The following is an 18,827-nucleotide window of genomic DNA, read 5'->3' on the forward strand; positions in this document are numbered from 1 at the left end:
TTTTCATTATGTTTGCTTTTTGTCTGCCCCCTTTTTCTATATCATTAATTTTGGGTTTATTGTATAACAGATGACAGTAATTTTCTGTGTGTTTTGCCATATAAGGCATCCCAGCTTTCCACTTAGTAACCATGGGGTTAATTTATCAAGGGCTGAATGGCCCCTGATACCCCTGATTTGGCGTGAGCCTTGAGGCTGCAGTCTGCAATCAGCCCGATCCTATACGATCAGGTTGATTGACACCCCCTGCTAGCAGCCGATTGTACAATAATAAATGCCAACAGGATATGCTGTTGGCATTCAGCGATGTCTGGTGGACATGATATGATACAGCGTATAATGTCGGACAGACAATGATAAATCGGCCCCATGTATTGTTAGCATTTACTTCTATTTTGGTGTTATTAGTTCTGATTGAATTCCTGATCCTGAACCTGACTTTAATTTATCAGTTAACTTTCTGTTTATTTAACATTTGGCTGTTGGGTAGCTTGTTGCTGAACTTTGGACTTCTGATTTGTTGGGACTAATCACATTATCTAACATTGGCCTATATCTGATTATGGCCTATATTGAATTAAATTCCTAGGTGAAACTGATATCACACTAAAAAAAAACATTTGTGACAGCCCTAAGCTGCAAGATCAGCACCCTTATAATCAATGGAGCAGCAGCAATGTCACATCTGCAAAAATGTTTTCTTGACATTACAAAACAAATAAAACACCCTCTATTATTAAACAGTTCAATCTAACATATGCACAAAAGAAAATTAAAAAGAAAAATTAAAAAGAAATACAAGAAAGTTAAAGTGAGACAGCTTTGAAATAGCGAGACTCAGCTGCAAGCTGAGATACTACACAAGTTTTATTTTTATAAATTTTGGGTGCTTAAACCCCGGACGCATATCTATAATGCTCCAGAACACCTTAGGCCAGCACCTTGTTCACCTCTGTAGGATTTCTGACATATCTTTTGTTCTACCTACTCTACTAAAACGTTTTACAATTATAAACTTTTACATAACCAGTTTAACAATCGTGTGTTGAGCTTTTATTGTTTTCCATTATTGCTAGTAGTTCACATTTGATGCACAAAATATAATGTATAGGGGCACTTAATACAACTATGGCTTAGATTACAAGTAGAACATAAACACCATCACGAGTAGCACAAACGGGATTGTGAAGTTTCAATATTTTTACTGCTGTAACCTGCAGTACAATTTGGGCATTGAAAAAAATACCACGCGTTTCACTTGTGCAAGCTCCTGATAACAGTATGGGATATTAATATCTGACATTAAAAATGGTTATGGCTTTTAACAAAACCTTTCATTATTTCTTCATATCCATGTCAGGTGAGAATCACTTACACTCCCATATATTACATCCATAAGATAAATGCAATAATGCTGCTTTTTTATAGTTCTCTAAACTGACATTTAGGGGCCAAATTATCAAGCTCCAAATGGAGCTTGATGCCCCTGTATCCACGTGAGCCATAACTTGTCCGCCTGCTCTGAGACCGTGGACATCAATCTGCCCGACCCTATATGATCGGGCTGATTGACACCCCTGCTAGCGGCCAATCTGCAATCTGCAGGGAGCGGCATTGCACAAGCAGTTCACAAGAATGTTAAATGCCGACAGCGTATACGGTGGACGTGATATGCTACATCGTATCATGTCCGCTCACACATTGATAAATAGGCCCCTATATGTGTTTATTGAATAATCACCACATTAAATACACTGACTAAAATTATTCACTTTAATGAGTGGAGTCCTTAGTACCTCAAGTCAATGCCCTCACAAGTGGACTCTCCAGAGGAGCCAAATATTCCACCCAGGGCAAATACGTCAGGGCTTGCAGGGAGTTCTTATGTCTTGCCTACATGAGAAGAGCACCTTAAGCAACCACCTTGGGTACAAGGCCCTTAGGAACAAGAAAAAGGGGCCAAAACCATAGTGCTACCATAGTGTAACGTGGTACTCCAACCCTGAAGGGGCCCTGGATCTGCTAGACCACACAAACCAGCTCTTACCAGGTAGAGACCAAAATAAATAACAATGTATAATCAAGTTTAGATCGAGTGATCCTACCTTAGCCATATTAACTCCAGCAGCAACCCTATGGAAGTCATAAATCTCTAAGACAAATAAAATCTTCAGCCACAGCAGCAGCAAAAGAGGCCAAGAACTTTCCAGCAGCAGCATTTAACAAGTAAGCCTGACACTCCTCACACTCCGCAAAAGTGCCTGCACTTCCCATTCCTCTGTGCCTTAACCCTTAATGTTGTTCCTAGTCCATGAAGGGTTTTACACTATAATTACAGGCACAGTAAACACAAAACATTTTGTTGTTTTGTTATAAAATAATATATAAGCCAAGTCTTAACTTTTTTAAACAAATGAACAATTAACTTTTTAATTAAATTATTTTTCAAACTTCACCCACCATTTGCCATATTTGGAGTAGCTAATCTGGACTTTAGTCCACCCATAACAAGGCAAGCTACTGTCATAAAGTTAGAATGAAGAAAATTGTTTTTCAGTTGTTATCTGGGAAAGCCAATTATGGACAGATATGTAGCAGAGTTATTATTGAGAAGTCAGGGTGCATTTCAAGTTCTGGGAAGAGCCAAATTACATGAAATTGGGTATCATTATGCATAACTAAACATTTTATACCCAAATCTTAAGGTGTTTATTGTCCCTTTAACCTTCTTTAAGCTAAGGCCAATAGCTTCACTTGCAGTATACTGCAGCATCAGATATAGGGAATTTATTTACCCATTCATATAAATGCAAAGGGATTCTAATGTAGAACTTTCAATTTAAGCACCATTTCTTAAGGCAGCTGCCCCTAACCAGTGTGACAGCACAGCCCACCTACAGAATTTACAAAAGTTTAGGACTGTGTGAATTAGTAGAGAGGATCTGTGAGTGTTGAACTGTTAGAGTTGTAAGTGGTGATATATATGAATAATAATATATTGATTGTTATATTATAGCAATGCAAATACTGAGGACTACAAAGGTATTACTGTCTCACTTTATTTATAGTGATATCTTGCACTGAGAACAAACTCTTAGAGCTAGATTATAAATGTGGCACAAAAGCATTATTACAAACTTGCAACAGCAGCTTCTCCAAAGGAACAAATAGTGCCAATGCAGACAGGACATCTGCCAATACCCTAAAGTATATATAAATGTATCACAGTCCACAGCACTTTCTTTGTTTTATTAATCCATGAACATGGCACAATATGCAATGTTTCGATATTGGCTCTTAGTCTTGCATCAGGCAAGACTAAGAGCCAATCTCGAAACATCTAATAATGTGCCATGTTTGTGGATTAATAAAACAAAGATATGTTTTAACTGAGAAAGTGCTGTGGACTGTGATACATTTGTACAAAAGTATTATTGCTATTGAGCACTAACACTGCTCAATTTAAATCAGGGGCACTCCTATTCTTGTGCTCCTATTACAAGTTGAAAGTAAAAAGTGTTTGCTCGAGTGAAAGCCTCAGGCACGCTAACATATAATGAAGGTCAGATAGTGCAGCCTTACTAACTACCTTTCCCCATAGACTACAAAAGCCTCTTCTGGCTTTCACTTGCCCACTAACCCTAAGGTGTGCTAAGCCGAATGTGCTAGGAAAAAATTATTATTTATAATTATATATATATAAATATATATATATATATATATATATATATATATATATATATATATATATGCTGTATATATATATCAATGTCAATTCCAAGTGAGCCCATCAGTCATTTAAAAAACCATCAAACATGGTGCATTTCAAAAAGTATCTACACAGTTTGAAGTTAGAAAAGTACTCATCCGGATTTGTATAAATAACACATTTAATGTATTAACGTTTTCGGGGTTGCCCCCATCCTCAGATACAGGTTATAAACACACTTTACTTACCATCCATATATGAACCCTCATACCCAGTGGACAGATCTGCCAGAATGCGCGCAGAGCCGCAGCGTTACCCATACGCTACTGCATAACCCATACGCTACTGGAATAACGATGCCCGCAGAGGCCAACTGCAAGCTAAGTGCTGAATATACAATTGCAAAATCTAAATAAAATTATATCCAACTCACATCATGTTATTACCTTCTAATCTATATCTGCAAACAAATATATATATACTATATAAACCTGGCAGTAAGAATATTATGCTGGTTTGAAAGATCATTAAAGGGGACTTAAGCAAAATAATGTGAAAACGCCTGATAAACAGAACCATATCTGGATAGCCATATATATAAGATAATTCTGTTTACATATATAGAAGTATGAATAAGGCATCCCAAGCTAGAATACATACCTAGACCCTAAAGCAAATGTAACACAAAAAAAAAAAAAAAAATGTGACAAACACTGCTCCATATGGGAGAATAGTGTTATAATCTGTCTGGAAGTAATGTACTTTAACCATAGGCAGTCAACCCCTAATGTCTAGGTAGCACAGAAATACACCTACTGTGATAGCACAGAGATGACACATTACACATAGGCCAGTGGCATCACATTTCTAGAAAAAGAAAACCACATAATTAGCATAATATCACATATTCATAGAAATGATTAAAGATCCAATTTTGCATTTAACCCTTTTGGGGCTAATGTGTCCAAGTTGTAGATCCATTTGCTTTCTCTCTGTAAGAGGATCTTGCCTCTATCACCTCCTCTCATCAAAGGGGGGATATGATCAATAATAATGTATCTGAGATCAGCCACGGAATGTTTCATCTTTAGAAAATGCTTTGCCACTGGCTGATCAGATACCCCAGTAGCCAAGGCTGTCCTAATCGCCAAGCAGTGATCAGCCATTCTGGTGCATAAGTCATCTTGGGTCTTCCCTATATTAAAAAGACCACAAGGACAGTGAAGCATGTAAACCACATATTTAGTGGTGCAGGTAACTCTGTATTTTATCTCAAACCACTTGGTTCTCCATTGTGTCAACCCACCGCAAGTGGTACACCCACTACAGCGATAACAACCATTTTGGTTGGTCCAAAGCCAAGTTCTGGTTACATAGCTAGGTTTGAAGTCTGCCCATAATAACATATCCTTGATGGATCGACCTCTGTGATATCCAATCATCAGTGGTTCCATGCCCTGAAAGGGCAACCATTTGTCGGAGGTATGTCCAAGTTCTTCTTCATAATTGTAGGAAACTCCATCTTATCAAAGGTAAACTCTGTAGAGAAAATCAATCTCTCTAATTGTTTCTTTTCTTTTTTCTCCAAGGCCTCACTCTGTGCCATCCCTGAACAATCAATAAAAGCAGGATTCAGATGAGCCACAGCATATGCCCTTGCTCTGAATTTCAAATATATATCTTGTAATTTCATCAGTTTGTTCTCATCATCAGTGTTGTTCCTCACAACCCATTTGAATTGGGATCTGGGAAGAGCCTTTTCAAGACTTGGGGGGTGGTAACTTGTTGCCTCTAGGATTGAGTTGCAGACTTCAAGATCCGTAGGTCCAAAAACTCAATACTTTCGTCACAGTGTGTCTTCTTGAATTTTAAATTTTCATTTTCATTGTTCAATTGATTGAACCAGAGCTCCAATTCTTCAGGTGACCCATGCCAGATGATGAAGAAGTTATCTATGTAGCGTTTAAAAAGCAATATTCTGGGGTCATGGAATAAAGATGTACTTTCCTGTTCAAAAAGAGGCATGTAAAGGTTGGCATAGGATGGGGCCACATTGGACCCCAACGCTGTGCCAGATATCTGCAGGAAATAGTCAATTTCAAACTTGAAGTAATTGTATTGGAGATAGAATCTTAGTAGTTCCAATAAAACTTCGGTTGACGGACTAATATAAAGATGATGCATCTTGATCGCTCTAATCCCCCCATCATGGGGTATGACCGTGTAGAGACTAGTGACATTAAGAGTGACCAAGATGTCATTCCACTCCTGCAAAATTCCAATCAATTGGATAGAATCCAAAATAAATTAATGGCAGTGTATAACCAATGGTTGGAGTATACTGTCCAGAAAGGAGGCCAGAGGTTGGAGAATTAAGCCCCTGGCCAACACAATAGGTCTACCTGGCGGCTTGGTTTGGTGTTTGTGTATCTTCGGTAAGGTGTATAAAACAGGTACTACCAGGAAATCCACAATAAGATATTCACCAGCCTCTTTAGAAGTCTGTTCTTGAGATATCAGTTGAGTGATGTATTGGTCAATTTCTTTCTTGAAACTTTTGGTGGTATCACCACCTAATTTCTTGTAAGTTCCTATATCGTTCAGTTGGGACAGAATCTCCTCCTTGTAACCCCTATAGTTCTACAGAACGATTGCTCTGCCCTTATTGGCTTCTCTGATGACAAATAGCGGGTTGACCCTCAGATCATTCAACGCTCGTCTTTCATCTTTGGTTAGATTCTGTCTACCAACCATAACCTTAGTTTTGATTTGTTCTTTAAACTTGGTATCAATCATCCTCATGTATGTCTATATGCTAGGATTTGAACTCTTAGGTTTGAAAGTAGTCCTGCGTTTAAACTATTGGATCTCACCCTGTGTGTTGCCAAAGAATTCTTTGAGTTTTAATGTTCTTTGGAATTTATATTAATCTACCTTTAAAGAAAAATCATCCAAATGTGTGGTAGGAACAAAGGTGAATCCTTTCTCCAAAACACTCTGTTCCATAGGGGTGAGTGAATGATCGCTTAAATTCATAATGATGTTTATTGTTGATTTCTCCTCCATGTACGTGGGGGTCTTCCTCTTACTCGTGTTGCCCCCCCTCCTTGTCGGTCTCCTCCACCTCGCTTCCTGTTTTATAAACAGGTGGCCATTCCAGATGACTGTGTGTTAATATCCTCCACAAGATTTGCTGCTTGTGAACCTGCCAGTTCATTGTCAGAACTATTGTCTGAACTATCCACTGTCGTAAGAGTCCTTGGTTTAAATACTCTATGGCGTCTTTGGCGGTAGGGGGCTTCTGTTCCATATTGTAACCAGATTGCCACTTGTAGACCCTCTGTTCTTTGTAGTCACATACTACTGCATCACATTTTTTTTCTTTAAATGTTATTAGATCATTCTCATAGGCTTCAAGTTGTTGTTTTAGCTTAGTGAGCCAATCACCCTCTTCCATCCTGGTTAGATGCTGTTGTTCAAAGGTGTTAATCTCTGACTCCAATTGTTGCAATGTTTGACCCACTTCTTCAATGACTAACAACACCAGGTCAAGAGACCATTTATTTAGGATCCCACACCATATCCTCTTCTGTAAAATTGAATACCTCTGCTCCCTTAATAGTGCTCATATCCACTCCTTCCTCCACGTTTGCCATGGTATGTACTTCATTTGTACCCACTTGTGACACGTTGTAAACAGCAAATATTTCTCACACTAGTAACATAAAGCCAAAGCGTATCCAAAAGGTCAAAGATTCAAATGTTCAATTCAGGTGCTGCAGGCTAAACAATAATATGTCAATTCCAAGTGAGCACAGCACTCATTTTAAAGACTATCCAATGTGGTGCATTTAAAAAAGTATCCACACAGTTCGATGTTAGAAAAGCGCTCATCCGGATTTGTATAAATAACACATTTAATGTATTAACGTTTTCGGGGTTGCCCCCATCCTCAGATACAGGTTATAAACACACTTTAATTACCACCCATATATAAACCCTTATACCCAGGGGACAGATCTGCCAGAATACGCGCAGAGCTGCAGCATTCCCCATACTCTACTGTGCATGCGCAAATGGGAATACAGATGCCCGCAGAGGCCATCTGTCAAAGCAAAAAATAAAATCAAACATACATGTTACGGAGCGAAATTCAATCAGTAGGTACAAGCTAAGTGCTGAATATACAATAGCAAAATATAAAAAAATTATATTCAACTCACATCATGTTATTACCTTCTAATCTATATCTGCAATCAAATATATATACTATATAAACCTGGCAGTAAGAATATTATGCTGGATTGAAAGAGCATTAAAGGGGACTTGAGTAAAATAATGTGAAAATGCCTGATTAACAGAACCATATCTGAATAGCCTTACATAGATAATGCTGTCTACATATAGAAGTAAGAATAAGGCATCCTGAGCTAGAACACATACCTAGACCCTAAAGCAGATGTAACACTAAAATAAAAAAATGTGACAAACACTGCTCCATATGGGAGAATAGTGTTATAATCTGTCTGGAAGTAATGTACTTTAACCATAGGCAGTCAACCCCTAATGTCTAGGTAGTACAGAAATACACCTACAGTGATAGCACAGAGATGACACATTACACATAGGCCAGTGGCATCACATTTCTAGAAAAAGAAAACCACATAATTAGCATAATATCACATATTTATAGAAATCATTGAAGATCCAATCTCATATTTAACCCTTTTGGAGCTAATGTGTCCAAAGCCTCCAAAGAAGCGCATGTACGCATGCACAAAATGCGTCAGGCGTTCCATGTCTGTGTCTTGTTATATGCACTGAATAAACTGAAATTTGCTTGACTTCAGCAGTTTCAGCACGACTACTTTGTTTCTATTTATTTAGTACAGAAAAACACCTACAGACAGATCGTTGCCCTTTCAGGGCATGGAACCACTGATGATTGGATATCGCAGAGGTCGATCCATCAAGTATATGTTATTACGGGCAGACTTCAGACCTGGTCTTTTTTATATAGGGAAGACCCAAGATGACTTACGCACCAGAATGGCTAATCACTGCTCGGCAATTAGGATAGCCTTGGCTACTGGGGTATCCGATCAGCCAGTGGCAAGGCATTTCCTAAAGATGAAACATACCATGGCTGATCTCAGATACATTATTATTGATTGTATCCCCCCTTTGATGAGAGGAGGTGATAGAGGCAAGATCCTCTTACAGAGATAAAGCAAATGGATCTACAACTTGGACACATTAGCCCCAAACGGGTTAAATGCGAAATTGGATCTTCAATTCTTTCTATGAATATGTGATATTATACTAATTATGTGGTTTTCTTTTTCTAGGAATGTGATGCCTCTGGCCTATGTCAGTGTGTTATAGACACGTGTCATCTATGTGCTATAAGTGTTTGTCACATTTTCTTATTTTAGTGTTACATCTGCTTTAGAGTCAAGGTATGTGTTCTAGCTCAGGATGCCTTATTCATACTTCTATATATGTAGACAGCATTATCTTATATAAGGCTTTCCAGATATGGTTCTGTTAATCAGGTGTTTTAACATTATTTTGCTCAAGTCCCCATATATAGTATATATATTTGTTTGCAGATATAGATTAGAAGATAATAGCATGGTGTGAGTTCAATATAATTTTTTTTAGATTTTGCCATTGTATATTTATTCAGCACTTAGGCCTAGATTTAGAGTTGGGCGGTAGCCGTCAAAACCAGCGTTAGAGGCTCCTAACACTGGTTTTTACCGCCCTCTGGTATTTGGAGTCAGTCATTAAAGGGTCTAATGCTCACTTTTCAGCCACGACTTTTCCATACCGCAGATCCCCTTACGTCAATTGCGTATCCTATCTTTTCAATGGGATCTTTCTAACTCCGGTATTTAGAGTCGTGGCTGAAGTGAGCGTTAGAAATCTAACGACAAAACTCCAGCCGCAGAAAAAAGTCAGTAGTTAAGAGCTTTCTGGGCTAACCCCGGTTCATAAAGCTCTTAACTACTGTGCTCTAAAGAACACTAACACCCATAAACTACCTATGTACCCCTAAACCGAGGTCCCCCCACATCGCCGCCACTCGATTACATTTTTTTAACCCCTAATCTGCCGACCGCCACCTACGTTATACTTATGTACCCCTAATCTGCTGCCCCTAACACCGCTGACCCCTATATTATATTTATTAACCCCTAACCTGCCCCCCACAACGTCGCCGCCAGCTACCTACAATAATTAACCCCTAATCTGCCGACCGCAAAGCGCCGCTACTTACGTTATCCTTATGTACCCCTAATCTGCTGCCCCTAACACCGCCAACCCCTATATTATATTTATTAACCCCTAACCTGCCCCCCACAACGTCGCCGCCAGCTACCTACAATAATTAACCCCTAATCTGCCGAGCGGATCTCACCGCTACTATAATAAAGTTATTAACCCCTAATCCGCCTCACTCCCGCCTCAATAACCCTATAATAAATGGTATTAACCCCTAATCTGCCCTCCCTAACATCGCCGACACCTAACTTCAATTATTAACCCCTAATCTGCCGACCGAATCTCGCTGCTACTGTAATAAATGGATTAACCCCTAAAGCTAAGTCTAACCCTAACCCCCCCCTAAGTTAAATATAATTTAAATCTAACGAAATAAATTAACTCTTATTAAATAAATTATTCCTATTTAAAGCTAAATACTTACCTGTAAAATAAACCCTAATATAGCTACAATATAAATTATAATTATATTATAGCTATTTTAGGATTTATATTTATTTTACAGGTAACTTTGTATTTATTTTAACCAGGTACAATAGCTATTAAATAGTTAAGACCTATTTAATAGCTAAAATAGTTAAAATAATTACAAAATTACCTGTAAAATAAATCCTAACCTAAGTTACAATTAAACCTAACACTACACTATCAATAAATTAATTAAATAAAATACCTACAATTACCTACAATTAAACCTAACACTACACTATCAATACATTAATTAAATACAATATCTACAAATAAATACAATGAAATAAACTAACTAAAGTACAAAAAATAAAAAAAATATTTACAAACATCGGAAAATATTACAACAATTTTAAACTAATTACACCTACTCTAAGCCCTCTAATAAAATAACAAAGACCCCCAAAATAAAAAAATGCCCTACCCTATTCTAAATTACAAAAGTTCAAAGCTCTTTTACCTTACCAGCCCTGAACAGGGCCCTTTGCGGGGCATGCCCCAAAGAATTCAGCTCTTTTGCCTGTAAAAAAAAAAACATACAATACCCCCCCCCCAACATTACAACCCAACACCCACATACCCCTAATCTAACCCAAACCCCCCTTAAATAAACCTAACACTAAGCCCCTGAAGATCTTCCTACCATATCTTCACCATACCAGCTTCACCGATCGATCCAGAAGAGCTCCTCCGATGTCTTGATCCAAGCCCAAGCGGGGGGCTGAAGATGTCCATGATCCGGCTGAAGTCTTCATCCAAGCGGGAGCTGAAGAGGTCCATGATCCAGCTGAAGTCTTCTATCAACGGCATCTTCAATCTTCTTTCTTCCGGATCCATGTTCATCCCGCCGACGCGGAACATCCATCTTCACCGACGACTTCCCGATGAATGACGGTTCCTTTAAGGGACGTCATCCAAGATGGCGTCCCTCGAATTCCAATTGGCTGATAGGATTCTATCAGCCAATCGGAATTAAGGTAGGAAAATTCTGATTGGCTGATGGAGTCAGCCAATCAGAATCAAGTTCAATCCGATTGGCTGATCCGATCAGCCAATCAGATTGAGCTTGCATTCTATTGGCTGATCGGAACATCCCGCTTGGATGAAGACTTCAGCCGGATCATGGACATCTTCAGCCCCCCACTTGGGCTTGGATCAAGACATCGGAGGAGCTCTTCTGGATCGATCGGTGAACCTGGTATGGTGAAGATAAGGTAGGAAGATCTTCAGGGGCTTAGTGTTAGGTTTATTTAAGGGGGGTTTGGGTTAGATTAGGGGTATGTGGGTGGTGGGTTGTAATGTTGGGGGGGGTATTGTATATGTTTTTTTACAGGCAAAAGAGCTGAATTCTTTGGGGCATGCCCCGCAAAGGCCCTGTTCAGGGCTAGTAAGGTAAAAGAGCTTTGAACTTTTGTAATTTAGAATAGGGTAGGGCATTTTTTTTATTTTGGGGGGCTTTGTAATTTCATTAGGGGGCTTAGAGTAAGTGTAATTAGTTTAAAATTGATGTAATATTTTTCTAATGTTTGTAAAAAAAAATTATTTTTTGTAACTTAGTTCTTTTTTATTTTTTGTACTTTAGTTAGTTTATTTAATTGTAGTTATTTGTAGGTATTGTATTTAATTAATGTATTGATAGTGTAGTGTTAGGTTTAATTGTAGGTAATTGTAGGTATTTTATTTAATTAATTTATTGATAGTGTAGTGTTAGGTTTAATTGTAACTTAGGTTAGGATTTATTTTACAGGTAATTTTGTAATTATTTTAACTATTTTAGCTATTAAATAGTTCTTAACTATTTAATAGCTATTATATCTGGTTAAAATAAATACAAAGTTACCTGTAAAATAAATATAAATCCTAAAATAGCTATAATATAATTATAATTTATATTGTAGCTATATTAAGATTTATTTTACAGGTAAGTATTTAGCTTTAAATAGGAATAATTTATTTAATAAGAGTTAATTTTGTTAGATTTAAATTATATTTAACTTAGGGGGGTGTTAGTGTTAGGGTTAGACTTAGCTTTAGGGGTTAATACATTTATTAGAATAGCGGTGAGCTCCAGTCGGCAGATTAGGGGTTAATGTTTGAAGTTTGGTGTCGGCGATGTTAAGGAGGGCAGATTAGGGGTTAATACTATTTATTATAGGGTTATTGAGGCGGGAGTGAGGCGGATTAGGGGTTAATAACTTTATTATAATAGCGGTGCGGTCCGCTCGGCAGATTAGGGGTTAATAAGAGTAGGCAGGTGGAGGCGACGTTGTGGGGAGCAGATTAGGGGTTAATAAATATAATATAGGGGTCGGCGGTGTTAGGGGCAGCAGATTAGGGGTACATAGGGATAATGTAAGTAGCGGCGGTTTACGGAGCGGCAGATTAGGGGTTAAAAAAAATATTCAGGTGTAAGCGATAGCGGGGGCGGCAGAATAGGGGTTAATAAGTGTAAGGTTAGGGGTGTTTAGACTCGGGGTACATGTTAGAGTGTTAGGTGCAGACGTAGGAAGTGTTTCCCCATAGCAAACAATGGGGCTGCGTTAGGACCTGAACATGGCTTTTTTGCAGGTGTTAGGTTTTTTTTCAGCTCAAACAGCCCCATTGTTTTCTATGGGGGAATCGTGCACGAGCACGTTTTTTAAGCTGGCCGCGTCCATAAGCACCGCTGGTATCGAGAGTTGAAGTTGCGGTAAATATGCTCTACGCTCCTTTTTTGGAGCCTAACGCAGCCATTCTGTGAACTCTAAATACCAGCGGTATTTAAAAGGTGCGGCCAGAAAAAAAGCCAGCGTAGCTAACGCACCCCTTTGGCCGCAGAACTCTGAATCTAGGCGTAAGCTTGTACCTACTCATTGAATTGTGCTCTGTAACATGTATGTTAGATTTTATTTTTTGCTTTGACAGTTGGCCTCTGTGGGCATCCATATTCCCATTCTCGCATGCTCAGTAGCGTATGGGTAATGCTGCGGCTCTGCGTGCATTCTGGCAGATCTGTCCACTGGGTATGAGGGTTCATATATGAGTTGTAAGTAAAGTGTGTTTATAACCTGTATCTGAGGAAGGGGGCAACCCCGAAAACGTTAATACATTAAATGTGTTATTTATACAAATCCGGATGAGTGCTTTCCTAACATCGAACTGTGTGGATACTTTTTGAAATACACCACGGTGGATAGTCTTTAAAATGAGTGCTGGGCTCACTTGGAATTGACATATTATTGTTTAGCCTGCAGCACCTGAATTGAACATTTGAATCTTTGACCTTTTGGATACGCTTTGGCTTTATGTTACTAGTGTGAGAACTATTTGCTGTATACAACATGTCACAGGTGGGTACAAATGAAGTACATACCATGGCAAACGTGGAGGAAGGAGTGAATACGAGCACTTTTAAGGGAGCAGATGGATTTAATTTTACCGAAGATGATGCAGTGAGAATCCGCTTTGACGAAGTGTCAATAAGTACTTGGAGAGATCAGCTAGAACAATTATATAACCAGCTATTAAAATTGAAAAAACAGAGTATAGATTTTAAACTACATGGCTGTATCCCAATATCACAGGAAGATGTTTATTCCTAAAGGATTTAGGATTAGAAATATCCCTTCCATTGGACGCAATAATCCCACAAAAAATTGTGTGGGATCCTAAATAAATGCTCTCTCGACCTGATGTTGTTAGTCATTGAAGAAGTGGGTCAAACATTACAACAATTAGAGTCAGAGATTAACACCTTTGAACAACAGCATCTAACCAGGATGGAAGAGGGTGATTTGCTCACTAAGCTAAAACAACAACTTGAAGCCTATGAGAATAATCTTATAACAGTTAAAGAAAGAAAATGGGATGCAGTAGTATATGACTACAAACAACAGAGGGTCTACAAGTGGCAATCTGGTTACAATATGGAACAGAGGCCCCCCTACCTCCAAAGACGTTATAGAGTATTTAAACCAAGAAATCTTACAACAGTAGATAGTTCAGACAATAGTTATGACAATGAACGGGCAGGTTCACAAGCAGCAAACACTGTGGAGGATATTAACACACAGTCATCTGGAATAGCCACCTGTTCAAAAAACAGGTAGCGAGGTGGAGGAGACCGACAAGGAGGGGGGCAACATGAGTAAGAGGAAGACCCCCACGAACATGGGGGAGAATTCAACAATAAACATCATTATGAATTTAAGTGATCATTCACTCACCCCTATGGAACAGAGTGTTTTGGAGAAAGGATTCACCTTTGTTCCTACCACACATCTGGATGATTTTTTCTTAAAGGTAAATAAATATAAATTTCAAAGAACAATAAAACTCAAAGAATTCTTTGGCAACACACAGGGTGAGATCCAAAAGTTTAAACGCAGGACTACATTCGAACCTAAGAGTTCAAATCCTAGCGTACAGATATACATGAGGATGATTGATACAGAGTAAAGAACACATCAAAACTAAGGCTATGGTTGGTAGACAGAATCTAACGAAAGATTAGAGACGAGCATTGAATGATCTTAGTGACAACCCGCTAATTGTCATCAGAGAAGCTGATAAGGGCGGAGCAATAGTTCTGCAGAACTATAGTGATTACAAGGAGGAGATTCTGTCCCAACTGAACGATATAGGAACTTACAAGAAATTAGGTGGTGATCCCACCAAATGTTTCAAAAAGAAATTGACCAATACATCACTCAACTGATATCTCAAGAACAGATTTCTAAAGAGGCTGGTGAATATCTCATGGTGGATTTCCCGGTATTACCTGTTTTATACACCTTACCGAAGGTACACAAACACTAAACCAAACTGCCAGGTAGACCTACTGTGTTGGCCAGGGGCTCAATTCTCTAACCTCTGGCCTCCTTTGTGGACAGTATACTCCAACCATTGGTTATACACTGCCCTTCATTTCTTTTGGATTCTATCCAATTCATAGGAATTTTGCAGGAGTGCAGTGACTTGGGGGCTTGTGATTTCTTGGTCACTCTTGATGTCACTAGTCTCTACACTGTCATACCTCATGATGGAGGGATTAGAGCGATCGAGATGCATCTGAAGAAAATATTCTTATATTGATCCGTCAACCGAAGTTTTATTGGAATTACTAAGATTCTGTCTCCAATACAATTACTTCAAGTTTGAAATTGACTATTTCCTGCAGATATCTACCACAGAGATGAGGTCCAATGTGGCCCCATCCTATGTCAACCTTTACATGGCTCTTTTTGAACAGGAAGGTACATATTTATTCCATGAACCCAGAATATTGCTTTTTAAATGCTACATAGATGACCTTTCCATTATCTGGCATAGGTCACCTGAAGAATTGAAACTCTGGTTCAATCAATTGAACAATGAAAATGAAAATGTAAAATTCAAGATGACACACAGTGAAGAAAGTATTGAGTTTTTGGACCTACGGATCTCGAATTCTGGAACAGGCTTAACAATCTCACTCACACTGATCGCAACACAATCCTGGAGGCAACAAGTTGCCACCCCCCCCCCCCCAAAGTCTTAAAAAGGCTCTTCCCAGATCCCAATTCAAACGGGTTGTGAGGAACAACACTAATGATGAGATCAAGCTGATGCAATTACAAGATATGTATTTGAAATTCAAAGCAAGGGGATATGCTGCGACTCAACTGAATCCTGCTTTTATTGATTGTCAAGGGATGGCACAGAGTGAGGCCTTGGAGAAAAAAGAAAAGAAACAATTAGAGAGGATGATTTTCTCTACAGAGTTTCCTACAATTATGAAGAAGAACTAAGACATACTTACCTTCGACAGATCGTTGCCCTTTCAGGGCATGGAACCACTGATGATTGGATATCACAAAGGTCGATCCATCAAGGATATGTTATTGCAGGCAGACTTCAAACCTAGCTATGTAACCAGAACTTGGCTTGGGACCAACCAAAATGGTTGGTATCGCTGTAGTGTGTGTACCACTTGTGGTGGGTTTACACAAAGTAAATACTTCACCCACCCATGGAGAACCAAGCGGTATGAGATAAAATATAGAGTTACCTGCACCACTAAATACGTGGTTTACATGCTTCTCTGTCCTTGTGGTCTTTTTTATATAGTTAAGACCCAAGACAACTTACACACCAGAATAGCTAATCACCGCTCGAAGATTAGGACAGCCTTGGCTACTGGGGTATCCAATCAGCCAGTGGCAAGGCATTTCCTAAAGATGAAACATACCGTGGCTGATCTCAGATACATTATTATTGATCATATCCCCCCTTTTATGAGAGGAGGTGATAGAGGCAAGATCCTCTTACAGAGAAAAAGCAAATGGATCTACAACTTGGACACATTAGCCCCAAAAGTGTTAAATGTGAAATTGGATCTTCAATGCTTTCTATGAATATGTGATAATATACTAATTATGTGGTTTTCTTTTTCTAGGAATGTGATGCCACTGGCCTATGTGTAAGTGTCATCTCTGTGCTATCACTGTAGGTGTATTTCTGTACTACCAGACATTAGGGGTTGACTGCCTATGGTTAAAGTACATTACTTCCAGACAGATTATAACACTTTTCTCCCATATGGAGCAGTGTTTGTCACATTTTTTTTATTTTAGTGTTTCATTTGCTTTAGGGTCTAGGTATGTATTCTAGCTTGGGATGCCTTATTCATACTTCTATATATGTGAACAGAATTATCTTATATACGGCTATCCAGATAAATATGTGTGTGTTTATAATAAAAGGGTGGCTATAACTGCTCCGTGCTACAAAAAGAATAAACCTTGTATGACTTAAGGTGTCTTTAATTCATAACAGAATGGGCTAACAATATTGCATGCCTCTTTTCCACAATACTTAAAGGGTTAAGTAGGAGGAGCTTATTCTATGATGTTGCAGGAATATCGAATCAGTTAAAATAGGTACCATTATAAGGTAATTAGAATGAGACATATGCAGGGGCGGAATGAGACTAATCAGGGCCCCCGGGCAAAAATTAGGCAAGGGCCCCCACTGTCTCACACTGACCCAAATTTATTCAAATGTATACAAATTATCATGGAAGCCTCCCTACCCTTCCCCCACCAGGCTCCCCATTGTCAGGGGCCAGAAACTGGGCCCCCAACCTCCAGGGCCAGACCCCACAATCCATGGCCCTCACAGCAACTGACTCATGACAGGACCCCCCCCACACACACACACTCTAGGGCCCACGAACAACAAACCTCACATCCAGACACAAGTGCCCCTACTAAAACCACACTTAACTGCTTAGTTACTGATAGAGCAGCTGTTAGCCCCATCTTAACCAGCACACCAGGAAACTTGGAGATGCCATTTGTGCCCCCCCCCAAATGTTGGCCCCTCGGTCCAGGTCCTATTTGCCCAGCTTATCAGTCCACCCCTGGACATATGTAGGTATCTGATGACGGCATAATGCCTAAATGCGTCATACCGTGTTCTTTCATGTGTTTGCAAGCTATTTTATAGTGTACTATTGTTTTATCCAGCTGCCAATAAATGTATTTTGTATTATACAGTGCTTTCCTGTGCACCGCTATTCTTTTTAATTGTTTGATGCTATGGTTATAACTGCGCCTTCAGAAGAGGTGTCCTCATGTGCATGTAAATAAGAGGCAGATACATCTCATAAGTGGTATTCAATAGAAGAATTAAAACAATTGTTAATTACTGCTCACCTGTATGGACCACAGGGGAAGGTGGTCAGCGTCTTAGATCTCTCCTGGTTGCTGTTGTCCGGGCTGTTAGTGTCCTGCGAATGACTGCAGTATGGATAGACTGAATTGCTAGGAAGATATATGTATTTATACAAACATATAGTGGGATATCCCCCTTCCACTAATCTTTAACAGTGAGAACAAGGGGATATTCCTTATTTAATCTAGAGCTGAGAAGTTTATTTATATGATTTAAAAGACTAAAAAGTGACAAATAAAACGCTAAATATACGCACTTTAAACAATGTAACAATTTAAAACAAAAATCAAAGAAAACATCCAATTGATATAAATGTGGTAGAAAATCGCTAAAACGATAAGTATAAAAAGTGGAGTTAAGTTAAGGTAGAGAACCGCTATTGGCTAGCATGCCGAGCGGAGTGAAGAATCCTGAAATGACTTCACAAATAATCGTCACGTGGACCTTACGCGTTACTGCAGTATATCTCTATGTTTGAGGATTTAGTATTAAACGACCTTGAATCTATGTGCCAATCTTTCAAATTGACTCAAAAAAACATAACAAACAAAGAAGAGAAAATCTTATCAAACCTAAGCAAAGACCAAAACCTAGTTTTCCGAGAGGCAGGCAAAGGTGGTGCTATTGTAGTGCAAAACAAAACTGACTACATTAAAGAATACTCATA

The sequence above is a fragment of the Bombina bombina genome, chromosome 4 (genome assembly GCF_027579735.1).
Source record: "Bombina bombina isolate aBomBom1 chromosome 4, aBomBom1.pri, whole genome shotgun sequence".
In the NCBI taxonomy this organism is placed as follows: domain Eukaryota; kingdom Metazoa; phylum Chordata; class Amphibia; order Anura; family Bombinatoridae; genus Bombina; species Bombina bombina.